Source organism: Pecten maximus, chromosome 7, assembly GCF_902652985.1.
Source record: "Pecten maximus chromosome 7, xPecMax1.1, whole genome shotgun sequence".
NCBI classification, from domain to species: domain Eukaryota; kingdom Metazoa; phylum Mollusca; class Bivalvia; order Pectinida; family Pectinidae; genus Pecten; species Pecten maximus.
The window spans coordinates 39,240,433-39,262,133 of NC_047021.1; the positions used below are offsets into that span (position 1 = coordinate 39,240,433).

The 21,701-nt window shown below is 36.5% G+C and overlaps 1 protein-coding gene across 1 annotated transcript in view; it reads right to left on the reverse strand.

Moving 5' to 3' along the window:
* The window catches only part of LOC117331214 (neuroglian-like), a 63,809-nt gene extending 51,087 nt beyond the window's left edge, over positions 1-12,722 (reverse strand). The window contains exon 1 of the mRNA XM_033889811.1: positions 12,454-12,722. The gene's annotated coding sequence lies outside the window, so the exon portion shown is untranslated. The remainder of the gene's footprint in view (positions 1-12,453) is intronic.
* Positions 12,723-21,701: the final 8,979 nt, after the last annotated feature.

Sequence of the window (21,701 nt, forward strand, 5' to 3'; positions counted from 1 at the left end):
TATTTTAAAAGTAGGTCAAAGGTCATGGTCAAGATCAGCAGCTGGTTCACAAATACAGTGTCAATTGAAAGGTCTTGTGACGAGGAACACATATGTCAAATATGAAAGCCCTATCTCACATGGTTAATACTGTGGCCTTGGTTAAAAATTTTTTTAAAGTAGGTCAAAGGTCAAGGTCAACACAATTACAGTGCAAATGGAAAGGTCTTGTGACAAGGAACATATATGTCAAATATGAAAACACTATCTCACATGGTTAATACTATGGCCATGGTTAAATTCTTTAAAAAAAAGATGATCAAAGGTCGCTGCCAAGGTCAGCATGTCCACAAATGAGGTCCCAATGTAAAAGTCTTGTCACAAGGAACGCACATGTGATATACCCAAGCTGTAACCTCATTAGTACTGACACAGCACAGTGTTTTATAAAAAAAAACTTTAACTTAGATCACAATCTACAACAAAGCCAAAGCCAGAAGGTATATCGATATCTCTCCTGGACTTTATAGTCCGACCCAGCTAAAAAAATCTACCAGCCATTTCATAAGAATTTAGGAAGCACATGTCTTCAAAGAATTTACACAGCTAAGCAACACCCATCACATGACGCATCATTAGGTACATTATCTCGTACATTCATGCTACTGTGTAAGACTCCTTCTGTTACGCGGCGGGTTTTTACTGACGCACATGTCCCATCTTTATATATCTCTCCAACTGTCGTACACACTTACACGGCCTCGTAAAACATAAAGGTATCGCTGCAAATGCACCGGAGATGATACTGGGTATAATTTGATATAATGTGCTTTAACATGTGCAGTTAGACAAATAAAATTATCACTGTCGCTGACAGAGCTGTTACCCCATTAGAGGTGTACTTGATGGTTCCAGGCAAGATTTTTTTTAACCTTATTGAATTATTATAAAAAATAAGCTGATATCAATTCTACAGTTGGACCATCTACCTATATTCTACAGTTGATGGCAGACCATATCAACCTTGTCAGTATTTTTCTTCACTGGGCGGAGGTACTTCAGAAAAACAGCTAAAATTGTATATATATACAAAACATGGCCGTGTTATATGTAACTGTACAATAGAATGAACAAATTCTTTAGTTTGACTTCTCCATGTCTATCGTTCAACTCACAAAAAAAAAACCTACCTCAACAAAAACGGTATTATTGTAAGCTTATTTTTTATCGTGTAATTACACACACTGCTGAGCGATAACTGATGGTTTCTGTCAGATTTGTGATTAAAAAAAAAAGAACTGAAAAAAATGCCTACCATGCAATTTTACAGCCATTAATGTTATGTGTTGTAGGTAGCCGTGAATCGACAGGTAAGGGAGGTAACTCATGTTTACGCAGGTTAAAGGTCTTACCATCAAAGGATTGCAAATTACACCACAAGATACAAATGTTGCCTCTCGTACTGCCACTAATTACGGGACCAGATGGTTAAGTATTCGTTAGCTATAGGTATGTTTTACGAACATTACACCCAACAAGAATACCCATGATGCATCTCTGTACAGTCATAGACAAAAAGTTTTATGTAACACAAAAAAAAAATCAAAGATTTCTTGTTAGGTATTATCTGTAATCAAAACTATCCGAGAAGTGATCTGGAAAAATTGGTCTGTTAAAATCATGTCTTCAGTCATAAACAAGAGTGAAGAATGGTCTGTTTCCCACACAAAATGTCATTGTACACTCAGTCGAAATTACCAGATACGAACAGAACACAGCATTGTAGCCATCATCAAATGTAAGCCGAATCTTCTGGCCTGATGACACAGGCACCATTCATAAAGATGTAGCTAAATTCTTATCTGGTCTCATTTGAATCAAGTTTAGGTTTATATGCTGTTTAACGGATTAGGATTTTCCAGCATGGCACCTAAAAATATCTTAAGTTTATCTACAAAGTCATGCATGCCATTAATTCAGCATCTATACAAACATCACAGAAAGAATTAAGTTACTAGCTTCCTGTTAAGGTTTTATGAAGTTTTTAAATATTTTTTATTCATATTGATATAAAAGACATTTTTCTGACCTTTTCTTTGAAATTATTCTTGATTAGCTTTCTCGCTATTTATAATTTTCAGTACTTCATTCAATTTTTTTCGGTTGTATTTCAGAAATCATGGAGAAGCTCTGTACGGTGTGTAAAGAAAAACTTTGCCAGAAAAAGAGACTAGATCAAATAAGTAAAAAAAAAAGTTTTCTTGTAAGGGACAATGAATGACCAACAACTGTCCATCAAACAAATGACCGTTACAATTTTAAGAGGCACTAAGGACACTGACCCTGAAGTACAGTGACAGAGATGGACGTTTTATGGTTGTCAGTAAAGGTCTGATGTACAGCACACAGGGGGCGGTCAACATAATGAGCTATAAATGCCATTGTTGAGTTAACTGTTCCCTCCACAGCTATGGCCAATAACCTTTGTCAATATTTTAGTGGCAGAAATTGTTTCTCCGCTAATTAGTGACATAAATGATTAAAAACAGAATGTTTATTATCAATAATGAATGTTGTTTGTTTTGCTAAAATGTTTTAGATGCTGCTGGTGTTGAAATACCAAAACATGGTGATGAACTTTTTCAAATATTCACATAATTACACAATAGATCTGGGATCTCATCCATCTTGTGTGAAGTATTAGCATCACCCCCTTCGCCCCATTTTTAAAAAAGTAACAAAATTTACCGGATTGGTATCAATCAAACAGAACTAATATGACTTTGACCCTGTCAACACAATAACTTAATTGTCTGTCCTTGACCTGGTCACACAAGAAATTTGCTGTTCTGTGACTGTTAGGTTCAGATTCTGCCCTACATCTTACTGTCTGCAGTGTAAAGTGACATTGAGAGCATAGCACTAATTATATATCATGTCTACCATTCCTAAAATAAGTCTGCAGTATACAGTGCAGTACCTTCGCTATACATACTGTTAGTACACCAGTGCGATAGATGTTCGTAAAATGTAATTAGTAATGCAGCTATGGTAGATGTCTTTAGATTCCTCGTTAGCACAGTCAGTACATGTTCAGAATTCACTTTGTGCAAATTACGGTAGATGTTCTTAAATTCGCTAATTACAATATTAAGTTAAGTGTCCTTAAATTCAATCTAGAAATCGGTTCAGTAGATGTTCTTAAAATTCTCCTTAGCACAGTCAGTACATGTCCAGATGGCCAGAATTCACTTAGTACAAATTACGGTAGATGTTCTTAAATTCACTATTTACAACATTAAGATAGATGTCCTTTAATTCATCTTATAAAGCAGCACAATAGATAGTATTAAAATTCACTAAGTTCACCATTAAGATAGATGTCTTTTTATTCATTTTATACACAGTACGGTAGAAGAAGTCTTGAAATCCACAGTACAAGTACAACATTAATTATGATAGATGTTCTTAAATTTACTACATAAACCATTATACAGACGTCATTAGATTCATTTTTTATATAGTACAATAGATGTTCTTCAATTCAGTAAGTACACCATTTGAATTAATTTCATATACATTACGGTAGATCTTCTTAAATTCAATAAGTACACCATTTGAATTCATTTTATACACAGCAGAGTAGATGTTTATTTGACAGGTGAGGTACCCTTAAATTTGTCTAGTTCATCAGCTATAAGCTATGGCAGGCGTTGATCCTTTATTAAATATTATTCCAGTTGCGGCATGTTAAACTGAAGTTTCTGAAATCTATATTCTGTGTGTGTCTTTATTTCTTAACCTCAATTATAGTTAAGCTCACGCATGTAACATTTTAGCTCGTAAAATATTGGTTGCTACAGATCCCCTCACACAAGGAAATAGTGTGTAGAGTGGAAATAATGCTATTGATTAAGGCAGGCACTTTCGGAAATAACGATTACATCTCCCAGAACAACATGCTCATTCGAAAACCAAAATGATTGGAAATTGAAGTATTTGGCAGAAAAGTCATTCCCTCCGAGACCACAGAAAGCGGGAGGAACACAGGCCAGGTTTCATTGAAAGATCTTTGTCGCCAATAGTCGAAAGCTCTTAATAACATCATTCCGAGCCATTCTGTACAACATAGGTCTAGTATCATGAGCCCCAAATTACACTTGTTCGAATATACAGAGAAATATTTTCTGATCAAATAAAAGATTAATAAATCAATAAATAAACTTCTTTTGTTCAGAGAAATGGCGGATAGTCCGTTTTGGATAAGTGATTGGATGTTATGATAGATTTCCTTATCAACTGTGAGACCCTGAGGAAGCCAACATGAGAGGTTGTGTATGGGGATGGGTGTGAATTTTTTAATGTAGAACTGTTTTATTACAGTTTTTGACAAAGTAACATTTTCTGTAAAGCATGATTCAACTATCCATGAACATATAAAGTGAATTCTGACACCATATGGATTATTGGACCCCCAGAAGGTTAAACACATGAGCCAAAGGTCCTAGACACTTTCCGACCCCACTATCTGAAAAAACCCAATATATCGACAGGTCCTGAAACTGGAGTAAAAAACAAAGAAATATTATCCACTTTGAACGAAAATAACAGCCATTGTCATGTCTGGTGATAAGGTTGTCATGACAACCGTGACGAACATGAACACTTGTCAACAGAAAAAATACTTGAGTAAAAGGCCACGGAGACCAAAGTTTGCAGACAAGTCTATTCACGTTGCAGGAATAATTGCCTGACACTTGTCTGCTTCAGGACCAGACTTCATCTCTACTTATCGTGTTGTACAATATCCGATTAATCTGCATAAAAATCCCACATTAATTAAACTGCAGATCGAGACCGATGCTTATGGTTATCTGTCGTCTCTATCAGAGTCGATATTAAAACGCGACGCCAGACTGCAATACATGAGGATACACCAGGAAGCAATACTCTGATCAATCTTCGTGATAAATTTGAATCTCAATTTCAAAAAAAAATATCTTGATTTATTTTAGAAATAAAAGAACGGAAGAAATCCTTAGAGAAAATTTGTTGTGTAATTAATTGACAAAGGTATTGTGATATTGACTAAAAACACTATCATGTAAAAAAAAAATGGAAAAAATTGTCTTCCTCAAATGTAGAACATGTCAACATCTGGTGACAAATGATACAATGCTGTTAATGCTATCAAACTGTTGTATGGCTGACATCCCAGAAAATTTCAGCGAAAAAAATCTAAACCAGTTTGTGCCACGATGAGATCGATATTCTGAAATGGCTGTTTGTGTGTCTAGAGCCTAGATTTCCTGGAAGCACTGCAGCCTGATCGATGGAAATCAATATTGGTAAATGTCAAAGTATTACGTTTTCCCTGCAAAAGTTTGAATCTAGGGGCCTGTAAAACAGAGGATAGCATATCATTAGGATACGAGTAGATTCAGCGATAAATTCTTGAATCTTGTAAAAAAAATCTGAGAACATAACTATAGCAAGTTACCATAGCTGAAAGGGTTCTGCAAAATTGTTTTTAATTATTCAATCAATTTTAGGATATGGATTTTTTAATATGTTATGATTCTAGTCATTGATCACAGAGTTCACCCAGACAAAGGTCAAATCCATCCCCTATTGTGGTTTACAGGGGTCACCCACACAAAGGTCAAATCCATCCCCTATTGTGGTTTACAGGGGTCACCCACACAAAGGTCAAATCCATCCCTTTTTGTAGTTTACAGGGGTCACCCAGACAAAGGTCAAATCCATCCCCTATTGTGGTTTACAGGGGTCACCCACACAAAGGTCAAATCCATCCCCTATTGAGAATCGTTAACATTTAGTTCATCATTTTACCACAAGTTTCCTCCTCCTCTTGAGTGTGAGCCAGGATTCCATGGCACTACTGACCCTGTAGCCTCCATTCTATCATCTCCTCATAATTACATTGTTCTAAGTGTATATTTGGTATCATTGATCTGCCAAGACCTAAAACGTACCTAATGAACTGACTGACCTTCAGCTCCACCTAGTGGCAAGTATTTGAGTGACACGATTATAAGTAAAATCCTTCATTCTCATATGTTAAGAAGCACATGGTGCCACCAATTGGTGAGTCTATATATAGCTATCTAGGCCATTTAAGGGTTGTTTCGTGTACAGTACATATAGCCAGAATTGATAATTAAAATTATTGTATGATGGTTACTACATATGTAACATTATTATTCTGCAATTATTATATAAATCTGTCATCAGCAATCTAGACTTTACATTGAAATCCCACACTAAAAACACACTACATCATATTTTTATATATATATATATCCGAATACCTAAATCTCAAGGCAGGGGACACAAGTACATATCTCCTGGTAGAGTTTTGATATTTTTGGCTTAAAACCTGTCGTAGGTGATAAATAACATCCAGTACTAGTCACTGGAACATATGACTTTCACTGGTTGTGATATTGATCTGTATCTTCAAGCACTAGTTTTGGTCCCCTTCATGTGTTATCATTTGGAAAATCAAACATATTTGAAATTCTGGTTTAAAATATTGGAAATATGATGGTTTTAAAAAATTCTAACTATTTTTCTTTGTTTTTTTTACAGGAAGACTTAAAATCATGCTGTCTGTTTTTTAAATGATTTTGGTGTTGTTCAAGGAGATCCTCTTTGGCCTCCACTGATCACTGATGTTTTAATTGTTTAACTGGAACAAAAGGCAGGATAACTTCAACCTGTGACAGTTGCACTTTCACAGGTTTTCTGACAATGCAAAATTCAGACATTTTGAAGCAATTATCTTTTTGATACTAGCTTGACATGATGGTGACATCATCAGAGACACACTTTCAAATAAAATTATAACAAAACATCATAACTGGATTTCTAATCTAATCTTCTCTTTTTGAATCATACATCAGGGATACATTGCGTCTAATTAGACAGAGCAACACCGTCATAGTTGAACGGTTCAGCTACCAACATAAGGGCAGTTCGGATGAAGCTGCAGTCATGGCAGAGTGATCATGAAGTGCGGTTGATGATCAAACAGATTTTATTATCTAATTTCCTGCATTAAAACCTCACTTACAGCCGTTACAATGTAAATTTGCTGTAAACCAACTCACTTCATATGAATATGTAATGAGTTTGCTAATTTTACAGTACATGATGTGCAACTACGAGCAGACATTTGGCATCAAACAATCCCAAAAAGCAGACCAAATCCTGCATAATTTATGTCATAAAAGTTTTTCTTGATAACGGTTTTATTTGAGAATTCTCCATCAGAGAGAACAAGACTTTTTCGATGAGATTTCTGTATCCAATCTCTGAGCATCATTTCATTGACATGAGTCAATGTCACTGATAATAAAATTAAAAACTTAATCCCAGTGGTCAAGATCTAACATAAAATGTTTTGTTGAAAACTTTCATTTCACAAAATTCAAAATTTTGATAATACAGATCTGATCACCTGAACTTGACAACATCTGAAACCCTGGAAATAATCATGCATTTTTAACCCTAATCAATGCTGGTCATATTTCACTGATGTGACTTGTTGCCATTTTAAAAGTACACAAATAAACCCTTGTCTGGTAATAAGTCCACCCATGTCTACAATGATGTATTTATCTGACAGTAAGCCCATGTCTGGTAATAAGCCCACCCATGTCTACACTGATATAAGTACTGTATTTATCTGACAATAAGCCAATGTCTGGTAATAAGCCCACACATGTCTACACTGATATAAGTACTGTATTTATCTGACAATAAGCCAATGTCTGGTAATAAGCCCACCCATGTCTACACTGATATAAGTACTGTATTTATCTAACAATAAGCCCATGTCTGGTAATAAGCCCACCCATGTCTACACTGATGTAAGTACTGTATTTATCTGACAATAAGCCCATGTCTGGTAATAAGCCCACCCATGTCTACACTGATATAAGTACTGTATTTATCTGACAATAAGCCCATGTCTGGTAATAAGCCCACACATGTCTACACTGATGTATCTATCTGACAGTAAGCCCATGTCTGGTAATAAGCCAACCCATGTCTACACTGATATAAGTACGGTGTTTATCTGACAGTAAGCCCATGTCTGGTAATAAGCCCACCCATGTCTACACTGATGTAAGTACTGTATTTATCTGACAATAAGCCCATGTCTGGTAATAAACCCACCCATGTCTACAATGATGTATTTATCTGACAATAAGCCAATGTCTGGTAATAAGCCCACCAATGTCTACACTGATATAAGTACTGTATTTATCTGACAATAAGCCCATGTCTGGTAATAAGCCCACCCATGTCTACACTGATATAAGTACTGTATTTATCTGACAATAAGCCAGTTTCTGGTAATAAGCCCACCCATGTCTACACTGATATAAGTACTGTATTTATCTGACAATAAGCCCATGTCTGGTAATAAGCCCAACCATGTCTACACTGATATAAGTACTGTATTTATCTGACAATAAGCCCGTCTCTGGTAATAAACCCATCCATGTCTACACTGATATAAGTACTGTATTTATTTGACAATAAGCCCATGTCTGGTAATAAGCCCACCCATGTCTACACTGATATAAGTACTGTATTTATCTGACAGTAAGCCCATGTCTGGTAATAAGCCCAACCATGTCTACACTGATATAAGTACTGTATTTATCTGACAATAAGCCCATGTCTGGTAATAAGCCCAACTTATGTCTACACTGACGTAAGTACTGTATATATCTGACAATAAGCCCATGTCTGGTAATAAGCCCATCCATGTCTACACTGATGTAATACTGTACATTTAACCAATAACACATTATCGTATATGGATAAAATTAATTGGCTTTCTCAGCGAATGCTTGCCTTCAATTCCACTGAATAAAACATCCGATACAAAAAACACACCGGATATTCAGATTTTATGCATGGTATGCAAAATTAGACCACATAATTGGACCAAATAGTCGCATCAAATAATCGGTTTTGTCCACAACAATCTGGCAGCCAATATGGTGGCCAATCCTTTGGGATGCTTCTGGTGATCGAATGACACATATCCCGGATGCCATTGTCGGCAGTCAATTTCTAATTCATTATTATCCAGTGTCATCCAGAAAATGTCCTCGATTTAAAATAAGTTACGGACAGCGGGATCAATATGTAGATACGATAATCAAACTGGGAATGACAAGGCTCTAGAACCTTCTTTGTTTGTCCACCGATACAGCTATAGAGCACTGCATATGGCTGACAATTTACAGTACGCCATATAATCAATAATTTTTTATGACGACCTTTCCTGAATAATTGGTCAGAACAATTAATGGTCGATTGGCAGGAACAGAATATAAAAGAAAAAAAAAAATTTTTGCAAAAATGTGTTTACATAATATTTGCAAAACATGTATGTACATAATATACCAAAAGAATTAGGTATATTGATTAAGTGTCAACGGCATTCACTGCATGATGAACTCATTATAAACACTCCCTATAGCATTGCATAACAATTATACAACATTGTATGTTCCAATTATGTATGAACATGTATTTGCATTAATATATTGAAATGCTCTGAGGGTAAATTTCTATCAAATATTGATGAAACTGTAAATTGATATATTGAATATTTTATGGTATGCAATAAAGCTTTATATGAAAAAAAAAATATTATGCAATTTCAGAGTTGCTGTGAAAGGTCGATCATTAAAGTACTTATGGTAATCGCAGTGACCAGCTATTTCTATCATTGTCACGAAGCAGCGCATGCCATGTCATTTGACTTGCTGTCAGCTGGACGTTGATAATTAGAAAGTGTTAGGTCTACTTTACAGCTTGTAATTATCTGCCACTCAAACTGAGAAAATGTGTTGAACTTTTCTCAAAAAATTCCAAAATAAATCTTCAAGTGGCATCCATCTCAATTAACCTGTATCAATTCTGGTACAGTAAAACTCTTTATTTCAGTTCATGATACAGAGTAAAAACATTTGACAGGCATATAAATGTTGACATCTACAAATTAAAACAAGTTGTTTAAAGTATCATCTTTTATGTACTGAATCAGGAAAAGAGTATGAGTACATAATGTTTGATATCCTGCACATGGCCGAAACAATCACCAAAAATATTCTCCTAAAAACAGATAAAACATTGTAAATTATCTCAAATACCGAGAAGGAAATGAAAGGGCAATGTTAAAAGATATGTCTGACATATGAGAACTGATTTCTGGAGTTCCGACACAAAAAAGTGTGAAACATTATCAGTCACTAAGGTCACCGTGACAACCAGGTTAAAAGTTTATCACACAACAGCATCTACTAGACACTCCTGTCCAGGCCCCACCCACCACTTGAGTTCCAGACCCCAAAATCCTTCAAGTCAGAAATCCAGCCCTTTATATCACCGCCCCTGCAAAGGAAACAGTTGTCTTGCTAAGCTATTAAACATGGATCTAAAAAGTTCTAGCCCTGATAATAATGACTATGAGACCAGAGGTTTTCCTGTACCAACTGGTTTGTCAGATCATATTCAGATAAATGTTTGAAAGGCTTCTGTTTCAACTCATCTAATTTGAACCATGTTTAATACAGACCTTGCCACATAAAACAGTATTTTACAGTTTTTTTTTTCATTTATGTTCATTTTTATTGAAGAAAAGAACTCTAACAGTACAAGCTCAGGTATTTGGGAGAAATCAAAAATGTTAATTAGCATCAGTTTTCACCGTTCACTAATCAATCTATGCTAGTTTTCTCTTTTAAAGCCTTATTTAATTACTCTTCCAGATGGAAGTGTGCCAAGGGTCTTACTGTTGGTGGAAGCCATGAATACCTGGAGAAAACTCCATGTGGTCGGGCGTCATAATGACCCCAAAACCTTTTTACGTCATCCAATCATTGAGAAATCGTGTATATATATTGTTCAGAAAACATGGGAAATAGTTTTAGATTTTTTTCGTCACTAATTGATATAAAAAAGGGTAGAACAAAATTGAAATCGCCTGAGAATATCATGACTATGGATTATGAGAATGTGGATGGAAAACAATATACTTTAAGAGAACATTGCTGAGTCCAATAATACTACTAGCCACATACGTGACATTTCCGTGACATTTCTGTCTGAGGTAAAAGCACACACCTATAAGTAGGTGACAATTTAAGAGAAACACGGAATGCTTGCTCCAATAAATGTGTTGATACCCAACATAGCAGAGGTCACCAAATCCAATCCCTCCCTAATCTTCGTGCCAACTGATCCCCCTGTAGCTGCATAAATCTTCAATGATTAAACAGAATCTCATGTTAAAGCTGTCATCATAAGGACGTATTTTGTGGAAAGTTAAAATTTAACCTCATTCTCACTATTCTGCGGTCCATCACATCTACCATATGGCGGGGTTTAAATTGTAATTCTAACAATCCTTTGCCAACTAGATTTCCACTGCAACATATTTGTGGTGTGAGCTACCTTAAACCCTGACAAAATTATTTTTTTCTTCAATCCACATCCGATATTTTTTACATTCCTACAATCCCACGATATATATTGAGGATGATGTATGGAGTTATCTCCCCTACATGTCCCCCAGTATCTGGGTATGGTAGATATATGTCTTGCGATCTGATGTTACAACAATTGTCTGTATGATTACTCATACATCCAGCTACAATTGAGCTCGACATTGCTACACTAGTGAAATATACAACACTACCACTCCCTACTACCCTGAGTCAGGTCCTTCCGCCTCCGAAGCAGCGGAGGTTGTCTCCGATCAATATTCCATTCTCCTGTCATACCATTACTCATAGAAAACCTGTAGGGAAAAAACAACCAACAAACGCACGTCAAACGCACACACACTCTCCACTCTACTCGTCCATTGATCATTCTCCCTGGTAATGAGTACAACACGAAAACACATTTCCTTTTCTTTCTACTCACAAGCATTTATTATTTAACTGGTGATGCATAAACCATTCCCAGTGTTTAACTCAAAAGACAAATTATTCCACCAAAGTGCAGCAGTGTTCTGTAGACTTGCTCAGTTGTGGGTGTGAAATTTGATAAATTATCATTCAATTATCAGAATATAAGAGTGTTTTATCATAAAGTAACGAGAGGATATATGTTCGTATTGATTATACTGACGGACTGTTGAAGTTTGATACAGGTGTTACACATCAATATACAGTGCTAACTAACATCGGCTTTTAATGAAAGGCCAAATATCAATATTTACAGAAAATCAATATATTCAGAAAGGCTATTATTATTGACACAAGTCCTATCTATGTAGAATATTCATGTTGAATATCTGTGAGTCATTACGAGTCCAACATCCTCCAGAGCACACGGCAGCTTCGGGGTGTCATTACCTGAATAGAGTACCAAAATCTGTAAGAAATACTCATGCAATACATGTCGTTTAAGACCTACCTGTTATACAGGGATATCCAAGCTGACGAACGCAGTCTGTAAGCTTTCTAGTATTAAACAGCAAAATAATCAATCCTACATTTAAATCCACTCTTCAACTCCACACTGTTTTAAATCAGATACAAATTTTCCAAGAAAGTACTGTCACCGAGTATGATGATTTTCTAATAAATATAAATGTAAATCCAACACTACACACCTCACTAGTGCCTGGACTGCTGCAAGATAGTATGTACTGGTCGTCCTCCTCTGACTCCAGCCTCTGTACCATGTATACACAGTCAGCAGCGCCAACTGAGCATGCCCAGCATTACATTATATTCTCTGTGGCAAGGCAACTAGTGCTAATACTGTGACAGTTTCTATGTGGAGGGATGCTTGTGCTATTGTCCGACTCTGTTATGTGTGGGTGAAATTTTTTTATATGCATTCATCCGTAAGATGATTTTGACTCCCTATGTATCTTGCAGATGCTTAAAAAATTTTTTTGATTATGAACAAAATTATAGAATTATTAAATTTATTTAGGGTTTTCAGATACTGCCAAACCTGCCTATAAATGCCACTCAAGGGAGAAAAGTGGTCTCTATAACAAAGTAGCCTTTATACACATAAATTGATTTTGTTACATTGTTACACAGGCAGACATTATAGACAGGGTTTGCTATTGACAGGTGGCCTTTATAAACAGGTTCATTTACAATGGATTTTATAGACAGGAAGTCTTTTTATACAGGGTTTGCTATTTACAGGTGTCCTTTATATACAGGGTTTGCTAGTTACAGGTGTCCTTTATATACAGGGTTTGCTATTTACAGGTGACCTTTATATACAGGGTTTGCTAGTTACAGGTGACCTTTATATACAGGATTTGTTATTTACAGATGGTCTTTATATACAGGTTTGCTATTTACAGGTGACCTTTATATACAGGTTTGCTATTTACAGGTGACCTTTATATACAGGTTTGCTATTTACAGGTGACCTTTATATACAGGTTTACTATTTACAGGTGACCTTTATATACAGGGTTTGTTATTTACATGTGACCTTTATGTACAGGGTTTGCTATTTACAGGTGACCTTTATATACAGGTTTACTATTTACAGGTGACTTTTATATACAGGGTTTGTTATTTACAGGTGTCCTTTATATACAGGATTTGCTATTTACAGGTGACCTTTATATACAGGATTTGCTATTTACAGGTGACCTTTATATACAGGGTTTGCTATTTACAGGTGACCTTTATATACAGGGTTTGCTATTTACAGATGGCTTTTATAGAGGGTTTGCTATTTACAGGTGGCTTTTATATACAGGGTTTGTTATTTACATGTGACCTTTATATACAGGGTTTGTTATTTACAGGTGACCTTTATATACAGGGTTTGCTATTTACAGATGGCCTTTATAGAGGGTTTGCTATTTACAGGTGGCCTTTATATACAGGGTTTGCTTTTTACAATTGGCCTGTAAAGCAGGTTTGACTGTACTTTTGTAAGAGTATAATAACAGTAACTATTTTAATACAGATTAGCATAGTGAATTAGAGATTTATCCAATGGTCTATATTAAAGGGGCATTCCTTCGTTCAGATAATGAAACATGTACAATTTCTATTGATGAAATCTGTCTGAACGATGATTATATGAGTGTCTGTGCCTACATGTAATGCAATCAACACCAAAATGTACAGGAACAAGACAAATCTTATACAAATATCGTATTTCTCTGTGGTAATTAGTGATACTTTGGGTCGAATTAAGAATTTTCAGGATTTAATACTCCAAGAACTTTGGTTTATCTTGAGAGTAAAACTGCCATATTAATGTAAAGATTATAACTTTTACTGCTTGGAAAAAATACATATTTTCCAGTGAGTTTAATTATGACGACCTAAACTTTATTCAAACGAAGGAATGCCCCTTTAAAAGACAAACAAATCAAGCAATTATTATCACAAACTTGCATCTGCTCAATTTGAAATCTTATGAAAAGAATCAATATATTTCAAATTTGCTGTTGTAACAGGCACAATTGCAATATTACCAGATACATGTTAACCCCATGTAGCCCGACTGGTCATTAGCATCTTTTCAGATCCTCTCAACAGAACATCTTATTATTCCACATGAGGGTCTCAAGTCAACACAAATTAATCCAAACTCTGCTTTAGGGGAAAGAACGAAAATGGAAAAACATCCACAAGTTGTTTTTTTTATCTTATCATGTATGTTGACTAGTTTTATTCCCAACACTTTAAATTTGGAGTTATTTAGTTCAAAGGTGCTGGTGTCTTAACAATGCTAATTAGGGTATTGACCAGTTTAGCACAGAAAGCACAAACAGTACAGACTTCAGAAACCTTGTGTTGATGTCAACAAATGACAAAATCAGGAACAGCATAAAGGGTTTATACCCGAGGTTGCTGCCCCTAATGAGACATGTTATGACATAATATGACGTCATTTTCAACGTGCCATCTTTCCAGTCATACTGGGTGTTACGGAGGCTGGTGTCTCCCTCCAACCATATGTGACATGGCAGTGATTCAAATATAATAGAACATAAGATTTACTGATATACCTATACTTCACATTAGTCAATGTTTAATGACCAACTTCAACAAGCACTGTACATGCACTCAGGTTAGACTGCTGAGGAACTGATGCCAAGGGCTGGTCAGTTATGTCAGACTGACCACAGGGGTCAGCAACATAATATAGGATTGGTCAGTTGAGACTCAATACCAACATATTATGTAAGTCCTAAATTAAGTTAATATTGATGTCCAAATAATATCAACAGTCACCTAATCATGACCTTGAACTTTCACCTTCAGTTTTCTCTTTTATTTCTTAACATTTCAACAATTTAAGTTAAGCTATAATATCTTAATAACATTTTTTTTCCTTTTTTTGGAAATTTTTGGAAACTTTAAAACTGCAATTGATTTAGAAAGTGCAAAGTATGCAATATTTTCTATAGTGATATAATACTACATGGAATTTTAATTCAACATCTTGTAGTTTAAGAGCTCGGAACTGATTAGCCAAGATAGAATTTAGTAGTCCATTATATGACAATGTTATGCAAAAATTACACCCCTTAGCACCTGTGTTCAATTATGTTGGTGTTTAGCCCATCATTAGATGTTTTCTTCAGATTTTTTTTCCATATTTTCTCACCCCTGAAGTTAATGGTTTGTTCCACTTTTTACAATCTGGTTAAGACCACTGATGAACTAAAGGGTTGACAGACATACTTTGGGTTTGTGTGTGCATCATTTCAAGACCATTAAAAAACAAATTATTAAGAATCTGAGAAATCATGTCAAACACATGGAATCTGGAAGTCATTTCTGTTGATTACTGAGAGAGGCAATCCCTAAATTAAAGCCACATTATCATTTTTTTTCTTTCAGACAGGGGCCCCGTGATTGTACAGGTGTATTTGTATGACTAAGAAATGGACATCTTTTATAGGATGCCATCATGTGAGCCAACATTATTGGAACAGTTTGTTTGGACACATTTTGTAGATTAGACTTTTCCTCTTCATGTGATGCTTCACTTCCTCATAACCTTTAAATGTTTCTCCCTCCCAAATGCAACTTATCCCCTCTGCAATTTCTCTCTCCCTCCCCCACAACCATTCAAATTATCCTCTCTATCCCCTCCATATCTCTCTTTCTCCCTCTTTTCTTCCCTCCCTCTCTCCACAACCATACAACCTTTCCTCCCCTATCCCCTTCATATCTCTTTTCCCCTCCTTCCTTCCACAACCATACAACTCATATCCTCTTTGTCACCCCATCTTTCTTTCTCCTTCCGTCATTCCCTCCACAATTATATAACTTGTCCCCTAGCTACCCCATCTCCTTTCCTCTTTCCCTCCCAACCCTGCAAATTGCCCTCTTCCATCTCCTCCACATCTTTCTCTTTCTTTTCCTCAGTCCCTCCCTCCACAACCATACAACTCATCCCTCATCACATTCATGTCTCTCTCCCTTCTTTTCTCCCTCCTTCCACTGCCATGCATCTCAACAAATTCTATCATAGCTCTGTCTCTATAATGGGTATGTCACTTTCAATCTCATAAGGGAAAATTTTCAGAATGCGGTTGAAATATTATTTTTCAAATTTGTTGGTACTGATTAGATATGTTTCGATATGATGGATGTCACTTCATACATTTTTGTGACAAGCAGTATAAGCATTACTGGCGATATATATATATATACATTTCGCAATTTATCCTGAAAAATTTGTTGATTTCAACTGAATCTCCGAACCTAGAACATCAACAACATTACAGGATTACCGCGACAAAAATCCTCTTAGATCCGATATTACGGGACAGAACACAACATGTGGCTTGGGCCTGTGTTTCGACATTCCTCTGATGCAACATTGCAGATCAAAACTGCCATGTCTGTGACAGCTGTCAAGAGCTCATAGTTCCGAGCCAGGACCCTCTGTCTATACATTCTCCACATATATATGTTTGTGATGCATCTTTCACGTAACTTATATATTGTGAAAGATCTACCGCGGCTGTTTCTACTACAAGTCGTGATTGGGGATTCCAACACACTTCATAGTATATGTTATGCATGCGTTTATCTACATGCACTTGTGGTGTGGAGAGTCACGTGTCTTTGAGTATAAAGACCTTCACAAGAAAATTTTAAATGGCCATGAAGATTTTTATCACATGTCTATAATGTGATAATGAAGTTGGTTAGCGACATCCTTGGGTTATTAACGTATAGTAATTAAGAAAAGTTGATTACCTACCTGAACCCTTGTGTGTATGGCCTGGGGTCTGTGTGACAATTGCAGCTCTCCCCGCTCCTGTACTACAGATTGCTCCTCATCTCTAGATCCTCATACATCTCCTGTAAAAAGATAGAAATAGATAGAGCACATCTTGTTCTTCCAATATTCCAAACACACACAAAGACTCCTCTGACATCAAATCTTGTCAGAATTATGGGCTCTTCATCCCAGAGTAGGACAGGAAATTTAACCAGTTTATAGCTATCAATTTGGGTGGTGAAGTATTAACACGCTCGCCTTTCACCTAAGGGACGTTGGTTCAATTCCACAATCGGAGGCGAAAAGGTAATGGGAGTCAGTCACATGTTCGACTACATGGGTTTTCTCCAGGTACTCCAGTTTCTTCCTAAAGTAAGACCCCTCGTGCAGAACAATGGTTATAAGTTGTTACAATTGTGTTGCAATTGTTGTGAAATAAATAAAGATTACAGTTTTATAGAGCTTTTGATCACACCTGTCAAATGTTCAAATTTGAGAGAGAGGATATAATGTACGTTAAAATTTTATGTATTAAAATGCCTCTGCTAGGGATCGAACCATGACCTCTAGCTTGCTGGTCTTATATGCTCAACCAATCAAGCTAAGGAGAAGTTTATTCAAGCCCAACAGTATATTGGGGCTAGTATTCACCAGGGATATATTATCATCATCTTCAAAACCTCTAGCCATCTATTTGATAATCAATTTAAAGTATTTCTTAATAGAGATGTCCAATGTCCAATGCTTAGGACTTATTCAACTTTGATATGGGTGCAAGGATTAAGAAGTATGAAAAATTCAAATGTAAGAATTTGTTGTTGTGAAAATGATGGGACACTCCCAACAAACCTCCACCCCTTCCCCACCCCATTCCACCCCAAAATAGGAAGGATTGCAGGGCACTCCCCCCCCCCCCCCCCCCCCCCCCCCCCCCCCCCCCCCCCCCCCCCCCCCCCCCCCAAATAGGGAGGACAGTAGGACATTCGCCCCTAACCCCAACCCCCAAATTGGGAGGATTGCAGGACACTCCCCCCCGAACCCCACCCCCCAAATAGGGAGGACAGTAGGACATTCCCCCCTAACCCCACTCCCCAAATAGGGAGGATTGCAGGACACTCCCCCCCCCCAAATAGGGAGGATTTGCAGGACACTCCCCCAAACCCCAAATAGGGAGGATAGCAGGACACTTCCCCCTTCCTTAACCACAAACTCCCAAAATAGGGCTGACTACAGGTAAAGGAATTCATTCAGTCAATGTTTAGTTACTAAGGGAACAGAATTTTCTGTCAAACATAATATTGTGTGATGAGAGTCTCACATTCACAAATGGTTTATAAGTGGTTCTACTTGTGTCCATGTAGTCCTATATTGGCCAATTTTTATTTCAATATTTTAATATCTGAACCAAAGTCAACTGTATGTAACTATTCAGAAGATGAAAGCGAAAGATGGTGCTGTAAAGTGGCTGAAGGTCTGTCCTCGACTGACATTTAAAGTTCATCAAAGTATTGCCAGTACTCTTCACTGCCTCCGACAGCTGGTGGAATTAGCCTGGAATGTTCCAGTGATGATAAAGGTTGTGAGGGGTATTGGATTCCAGAACTGGTTTGCTCCCCCAAATACACAACATTTTGTCACCCTCAGACAGCCAGCAGACTTTTTCTGTCCCTCAGTATTTACAATGATGGGGGCGTTTAGCAGACAGCCAGTGCTGGTACAATACTTCTCTAGCTCTAGTTTACTCTGTACCTTAAAACCCAGACTAAACATATTTTCTCTAGCTTCGAGTCCTTTGCCAATAATCTGCACTATTCATCACCAATGTGAATTGCAAAAATAATCACTGTTAATTTTTTTTTAATTTTTTTTTAAAAATTTTGTGGTTTTATAAAAATAATTTAGAAGAAAAAGAATGGAATTTTCGTCGATATTCTTAGATAAATGCTAATTTGTTCAACTGTTACTCTTGAAAAAAAATGGGAAAGTGGTGCCCTTGAAAATAAGAATCTTTGCAGTTCATGCCTGGCCTCTTACTTCTCACTAAAATTAGACAATATCTCCGGTTTGGTCTTTAATATCAATACCAACATTACGACCATGTAGCCTTTGGTCCACTAACCAGTGTATTTTCTGCTGAAAAACCTACTGTACAGGACCTTATAAAAGTACAATTCACCTGTCAAACACAAAAAAGAAGTCACCAAGCCACAAAAGTCACCCTTTGTTGCTTTAAACATTGAATTCTGTCTTGGTTAGGATGAAAATATCATAGATGGAACTTCTTCAGGTTTTACAAACAGAACCAGTCAGTTGGCATTGAGATAGATTACTTCCCACTGATGCACTACCAATTTATTACAGCTAGGTTAACTGGAGCAGCCAGGGTTAAGTATCTAGTTCCATGACACGAAAACAGGACATTCCTACAGAGAAATGAGAAGCAGTTTAAACACTTGACTCCGTAGACAGTAGTAGCAAACCACATTCCCTCACAATCCTCTCAGATAGGAGTACTTGACAAAACATCTACTTATAGGTTAAAAATACACTTCTCCCAGGCTTCATTCCACTTGTATTGTACATAGCCTCTGTCACACAGCTGATGACAGGGCATGCTTCTTACAGAGCTCAGTTGGTAGAGCCGGACATTATCATGCTGGGGACACGGATGTGATTCCAGTGTTCCGAGCCATGGCAGGAACATGTTTTCTATTTTCTAGGGGAGAAAAAAACAACAACAACCAGACAAGAACTCAATTCTTGAATATATAAACAGTAGACTAAACCCACAACTCTCTGGATAACCCACGAGGGTATTGGAACAGGAAACCTGGGAATTCAAACTCTCCACCCTGGATTTTTTCCCATATATTCCCAGATATCCTGTTCCAATACCGTCGCAGGTTATCAGGAGATCTTGTGAAATCCAGAGAAATCCTTAAGGATATCTATGGATATCACAAGACTTAAACAATGGATTACTGTGGATTATCCAGAGATATCCTTGCATATTTTCGCAGGGGAAGCCCCTTGTCTCTTGAATATTAAAACTATAAATGAAATTGAGCTTTATAATTTGGTCTCTAGGACATGTCGGATTCCTAAGTTTCAAACTAGGGGGAGATAATCTAGTATTAGAATTTAGAATTGCGATTCTTAACAAACGACTTGGTCGCTGCATGGCCAGTCTACATTTTGACCTACGTACCTGACCATGTTCATTCAGCTCAGTCTACTTCTTTGTTCTATTCTAACTTTATCAATTAAAATTAGTCCTGAACAGAACAAATTTACATCAACCTACAGTAGCTGAGGAACAAAAGATTCATTAGTAACATTTTCTCACTGAATCCACTGGAACATCGGTGACTTATCTCTTGTAGGTTACCTTGAACCTCTTCAGGAGATTACAGTAAATTGTGACCCAGCAGGCTATGGAATAAGATTCCCCAACAGCAGTGCCTTACAAACACACATCTGACTTTGACTAATTTACTGCTTGTAAATTTGGTTACTAATTGCTTCCAATTAGCACAGTTCTCCCTCCAATGATAGGGAGAGTGCACGTGATGTATATTCACACGGGTTTGTTAAATGTCATTAGTGAATTCGGCCATCAATAATTCACACCAACATAGATGTCACCGTTAATGATTATTAACTATCTTGCTTATTTGTTAAATATTCAAATTCAGTCAAACATTCGTTTGTCACAAGTTAAAGTGTACAATGTAATTTTTAAAATGAGTGTCAATAATAATCATCCGTCAAGAGTCCAGGAAGTAGTTAATTCTAACCGATTTAATTCGGAACCAAGTAATGTAGTCCAATTAATTTAATTACAACTTAATAAATGAAGTACCAATGATATAATCACGATCTATAGAAGGAATCGAGGTAGAAGAAGGCGACATTAATGAAACAAAAGGCCCCAAAGGCCTGCATTTTTTCCATTGTTTTAAAGATTTTTAAGATAAAGTCAAATACGTCCTTCAAGTTGAGTTCAACTGTGAATTGAACGTAACTAAATAGCACAGCATCATATCACTGTATAGTTGTAAAATTTCATGGGGCTGATACTTCCCAGTAAAAACTATTTTGCAGGTATCATTTTTCGTGGAACACTGACTTGTTAATTGTGTGTATATACAAACATTCACTGGGTATTTATTTTCATGCTATACTCAATGACCATGAATATAGCGAAATTAAATCGCCAAAAAATATTAACAACTATACAGAAATGACATCCTCTTTAATGCATTTAGATTCTAGATTCATGATGGCTGAAGATATATTTTACATCCCTTGTTCCGAAAGACCATTCAATTTAAATACAATATGCTCTTAAACAGTTGGAAAATATGCTTATATTCTGCAAACGACTCATTATAAACGGAATATTCTTTTGTGAAAAACTGAAC